Genomic DNA, 6,667 nt, shown 5'->3' with positions numbered 1-6,667 from the left:
GATATTCAGTTTTTGATTCTTTATTTAGAAGACTTTGTTTGGATTTATGTGGTTATTGCGCGGTGTTGGTCGGTTGTTTGGTCGGTCATCGATCGTCGATTATAAACATGTTTTGAATTTTCTTAAGCTTATTGCACACTATCTTGTTATGTTTTGAAATGCATCCGACCTTGGGGGATATTGGGTTTGGTTTGGTTAGGTGCAAGGGGTGATCTCCGATCCACGCGGGATTTGAGATACCCGTCACGATCAGGCCCTTGTTCGGGTCGTGACAGACTCATACCCAAACATTACGACTCGCATGGTCCAGTCATTGTCAAAGTATAAATAATTGGGCATCCGTTGGTTAGGCTATGGAAGACACCATACGACTCATTTTGAGTCTTTACGACTCGAATCCCCTAGTCGTAGCCATAGCAGAATCTCGAGGCCAATATACTGGCCAACCTACAATTGGGTCCTTAAGACCCGCCAAAACTCCCTACGACTCGTATGGAGAGTCGTAATCTGGGCAGTGGAGATAAAATTTCATAAATTTTTAAGGACCCAAAATTCGGAGTGTTGCACCTATTAATTACAAAAAAAAAAAAATTACAATGGGAGAAGCACAACCAATAATAGTTGTGTGACCCTCCATTCTTCTTTTGACAAGTGGATATTGGACCCATTTATTTACTTTATGTCATTCTCCACTCCCTTTTTCACCCACTCTTCTTCTTTATTTTCTTATTCTTTTTATATTCATTTCTAATATTCAACTTTCAAATATAATTAAGTGTTGATATATTTGCAAATTGATGAACTTTTTCTATTATTAAAATAACTAAAACGCATTTAGGACTGAAAATTAGATATAAGTGATAATCAATTCTAAAATGTGCATATCCTCCAAAAGAAAAAGAAACGCAAACCTCCAACCATAAAAAGTTTATCCAAAATGAACGTCCATTTTTTTTTCAAATCAATTTCTAAAAATGTACAGAATGAGCTTAAAATAGAAACCTTTTCTTTCCTATTAACATCTTTTTATTTCTCTATTAGTAAATTAATTTTATGTTTCTCCTCCCATTTTGAAATCTAAATGATATTACATTTTCTTAAACTTGATATAGACTTTGTTAGTAGTGATTATATGAATGACAACAAATTTTAACATGCTCAAAGTCAAATGATTTTATACAAATCCTATAAATCATAAAACCTCTGTTTTGAAATAGGGATGACAAGGAGACAATGTAGGATAGATTCAACTTTTTTAAAAAGAAAAATTACGCAGAAAGATATGAGTCGCGGGACATATTTATGCCTTTTGAATTTAAATTAAAATTCCTAATTCATTCCTCAAGAATCAATTGATCCAATATAAAATTTAAACTAATTACTCACTACAATGATAACAATATTAATATATCAATTGATCTTTACATTATATTATTATTATTATTATTATTATTACTAGAATTTATTTTACTATATATCAATCAATATTCACATTCACTTACAATATTTTATTTACAAGTACAATGTTTCCTTAGAAGGTACATAAGAAAAATTGCAATTAACCAATCAAAAATATAATAACGGATAATCGCCATTAGAAAAGTAATTGTAGATATACAAATAAAATTAGAACACAGACTCTAGTGATTAAGAAGAATTGGACAACATATTGATAGAATAATCTTGAGTTAAATTGCTACTATTCAAAAAATCTAGAAATTAAGAAGATTGGAATTTTTTGAATTTACTTAATACTATTAAAAATGTTGCATAATAAGCTTATTTTTAATATTCAATTCCAAAAATATTTTTCAATTATTTTTAAATAAAAATTCATCAGTCTTTTTCTTTATTAAATAAATCATTGCGCAATTGTATTCGAAGTTAGATACTTCAATTAGGAATAAAAAGAATAAGAAAATTAAAGTGAAAAAAGTTCAATTAGCTTATTAAGATACCTTCAGTGTGTTGATTCACGCAGTGTGCCACATAGGCACTAAGGTTGCCAAAAATATAATTTTAATTAATCCAGGGGTTAATAGGACTCACTTTAAGTTGGAGTGTGTCTCAGCTATTTCGTTTATAGTTCAGGGTAGAAACAATGCATTTTCTCTTTATATTATACTTATTATAAAACACAGGCGCACCTATCATGGATAAAAAGATTATTGGTAATGCTCACCCTCAGATTTCTCTGAATAAATAAGAAGGTGTGTTTTTCATGCTTAATTTAATTTTTTAAGTTATTTTACTATTATTTTTTATTATTAAGACTAAATTTATCTTTTGTCATAGATGAATCCAAAGAAGGTGTGTCAATTGGAGAGTCACTCAAGTTGATTTACTTATTTTGTCGATGGTATAGTAGTGAAAGTAAAAGTTCGAGGAGAGTAAGTTGTCTACTACTTCTTTGGTGGATAAGTTTTTTGGTTGACCTGTTTTTATTTCAAATGTTGTATGCTTTTGGAATATCTTTGTTAATTTAATGCCAGTGAAATATTTCTTTTCAAAAAAGAATCTAAAGAAGGTGAAGTTTACACAAATGTGATGTACGTAAATAATGCAAAAATACAAAATAAATATTTGCGAAATCGATAACTATAATTGAGACCCGAAATATATAGAGGAGATTTAACAAATTATTTTTATAAAGAATGAATGTAAAAAACAATTGTATCTATTTTCTTGTAGAAGATTACAAAATAATTTTGTAAGCATTTAGATATTATTGATTTATTTTTTTCATGATTTTACTTACAAATTTACATTTATGAATAAATTTTTATTACTGATTTATGCATTGTTTGTAGTATATAAGAGGTGGTATTTTTGCATTCTTTCTTGAATAATTCCATGCATTATTGAATTTTTTTAATCATAAGAACAAAGTTAATAAATTTTTAATTTGAATTTAAAAAATTAAAATCAAATATGAGAAAACTTATCTCCAATAGAAGTGAAAATGTTTATCTTAAATAAGTGTTGAGTTTGAATTTTAAATAATAAATATTCCAAATAAATTAAATTAGATTATATTGACGTCTTCTTCTACTCTATATTTCATTTGGTGAAATGTTATTCTATATTTCATTTTATCATTTCTATTATGCATAGTAAAACTTATAATTCTAATTTTACGTGATACAAAACTTATTAACTGCAAAATATAAATAGATAAAATAGTCAACCAATATTTCTCTTTATATTACATAATAGTATGAAACTATCATTTAAAATAAATACTTTAAAAATATCAATATTTATATTTTAAAAGAACATAATGATTATTTTTAGTATTTTACAAATTTATTAATTGTAAATAACTTAGGAAAAATGTAAAATTATAAGGATAATGAAGAGTTACAAGAGAAAATTGAAGGAAAGGTGTTATTAAGTCTTAAATGAAGGATTAGTGATATTGACCAATTTAAAGGGTCAAAAATAATTAAGAAACTTGATTAAGTTAATTGTGGACTTGATTAATATTTTCAAAACTTTCTAATCTGGTTAAAAATACAAATCAACTCACACCTCTCTCCTTTCCGAACCAACCATCTCTCTTCTCTCTCGAGAGAGAAAGTTTCTCTCAACTCTCTCCCAACCAACAGTTTTGTAAAATTTCTCTCTTCAATCCCCGGCGACTTCAACCTCCAGTGACAAATAGCTGGGCCAGTTTCTTTTTGACTTTCAACCGTTAATCGACGTGACAAGTTGTATTCTCCGGCGACAACAACTTCGAGTTCTTCATCGTCCCATTTCTTCTTTCATAAGTAAAAAATTATGTCTTTTTAGTTATGAAAAAAAAATAGGAACTTGAACCAACTTCTCTTCCAGTATTAGTTAATAATTTTAATATTTCTTGCTTAAATTTAAAATGTGGACTGAATAAAACCCTAATTTCTGGCATTTCTTCTCTACTCTTTTCGGTGTAAAATATAATTTTTTGTTGTTATTGTAGTTCTTGTTGTCAAATTGTTGATTCGATTTGTTGGTGTCCGCTGAGTTTTTTGAAGTTTAATTTTTATTGTTTGTGTTTGTACAAACGCAAAATAATAATATTGGTGATTTTTTGTCACCGTTGAAGTTCTTAGTGTGTGTTTGTTGAGTTGGTGAGTTGGTGTTGTCGGGTTGATTTGTTGTTTTTCTTGATAAAAATGGTGTTGCAACAGATGAACCATCTGATACAATAAATTAAATATTTATTGTAATAGATGAAACATCTGATGCAACATATTAAATATCTGATATGACAGATGGTAATCTTATGCAACATATGAAAATCTAATGCAATAATAAAATTCTGATGCAACAGATAAACAATCTAACAGATAATTCATCTGTTGCGACAGACGACTCTTCTGTTTGGAAAAAATCTAAATAATATTGATCCAACAGATAACTCATTTGGCAATAGATGAGTGATTTGTTTCAACAAATGAGTGATCTATTTTTATTATTTTCAACGGATTACTCATCCACTGCAACAGGTTGGTTATAGGTTTCAACAGATAACTTACCCAGTGCAATAGATGAGTGATCTATTTTTATTATTTCCAATTGATTACTCATCCACTGTAACATGTTGGTTATAGGTTGCAACAGATAACCTACCTGGTGCAACAAATAAGTGATCTATTTTTATTATTTCCAATGGATTACTCATCCATTGCGACAGGTTGGTTATAGGTTATAAAAAATAACATACCTGATGTAACAAATAAGTGATCTATTTTTATTGTTACCAATAGATTATTCATCCGCTGGAACAGGTTAATTCTAGGTTGTAACAGATAACCTACCTGGTGCAACAGATGAGTGATTTATTTTTATTATTTCCAATGGATTACTCATCTGCTGCAACAGGTTAATTATAGGTTACAACATATAACCTACCTAGTGCAACAGTTGAGTGATCCTTTTTTATTATTTCCAATGGATTACTCATCCGCTGCAACAAGTTGGTTATAAGTTGCAATAGATAACCTACCTAATGCAACAGATGAGTGATCTATTTTTATTATTTCCAAGGGATTACTCATCCCTTGTAATAGGTTGGTTATATGATGCAACAGATAACCTACCTGGCGCAATAGATGAGTGATATATTTTTATTATTTTCAACGGATTACTGATCCATTGCAGCAGGCTGGTTATATGTTGCAACAGATATCCTACCTGGTGCAACAGATGTATGGCCTGTTTTTATTATTTCCAACAGATTTCTCATCCGCTGCAATAAGTTGGTTATATTCTGTAACAGATATCTTACCTGGTGCAACAGATGTGTGGTCTGTTGAAACTATTATTTTATTATTGTACATGTTTGACTTACTGTTATTATTTTTTAATGATATATTGATAAATTATAATCTATTTTATGTTTCTATTAATTTTAGATAATATGGCTCTCGAAAGAAAAGAAACCGAATCAAGTCTAAGTAAAGGAACAAGTGAAGTAGCTAGGCTACATCCACCACTCTATGAGCTTTCTTTACAAGCGTTATCTCAACCAGGAGCAAAAGATGATGAATATGGGGAGGAGGAATGTTTCAAAAGAGAATATCCAAATGCTAATAGTCCTTCCACCGAAGAGTTGGTCAAAAACTTCAGCATTGATCGGTATCCTGTGAGAATACAGTGAGATAGTGCCACAAATTTAACGGGTGATTTCCTGATTAAGTCATCCATGGGAAAATCTTTTGATGCCTTCAGAAAAATACTTTGAGAACAATAATTGGATGCTTATTTTAGAGAAAACTTCTTTGGGAAATATCTTGATTTACTGGAGGACAACAATGATCATTTCCAAATAAAAATGGTATATGATCTTCTCAGACGTAGGTTTACGTATGAAAACAAAGATAATATGGATGAGGTATGGATAAATTACTGTGGTATGCCTGTTTGTTTTGGTTGGAAGGAGTTTGCCATAGTTACTGGCTTAAAATGTTATCCTTCTTCTCCTTCTCAAGTTATACATATTCTAACCCAAAAAAAGCACTCTGCACACCTAAAAAAGGCAAAGACAAGTCGAGTGATCATGATGACCTGGTGTCCCTTGTTTATCCAAGCTTCAAAATCATAAATTTGATAGAAGTGTTGAAAGGTAAAAGACTTTCAAAGAAGAACAAGAAATCATTGTGCTTGTTTTGGTTTGTACATAATATTCTTTGGGCGAGAGACGTTAACAACAACATACCACTTGGTTTGATAAAGCTCTCCGAGGATGTTGAGCCATTTAAGAGCTATCCTTGGGGTTATGAAAGCTTCAAAATGACTGTCAAATATTTGTTGACTCCGTTAACGCCAAAGATAGTCAACTTATATGGCTTTCCATGGGCTTTCATGGTAAATATTTTTTTTATTATAACATGATTTATTTTTTTATTCAATAATGTTTTTGATTTATTGGTGTTATTTTATAGGCTTGGGCATTTGAAGCTATTCCTTATTTAAGACAATAAGTAAACTACCAGGAAAAAGTTTCTTGTCCAAGAATCCTGAGATAGTTGTTGGCCAAAACTGATAAAAATATAAAATTTCTTGCTTCAACCCCCCGAAGGAAGCAGTAATTCTAATTCTAATTAAGTTTTCATTTTAATTAATGATTTTTTAAAATAATTTTATCATCATTCTAATATATGTACTGATTTATTTTAGATTGTCC

Source organism: Capsicum annuum, chromosome 3 (genome assembly GCF_002878395.1).
Source record: "Capsicum annuum cultivar UCD-10X-F1 chromosome 3, UCD10Xv1.1, whole genome shotgun sequence".
Taxonomy (NCBI): Eukaryota; Viridiplantae; Streptophyta; class Magnoliopsida; order Solanales; family Solanaceae; genus Capsicum; species Capsicum annuum.
The sequence above is the reverse complement of the archived record's forward strand: the minus strand, read 5'-3'. Positions refer to the sequence as shown.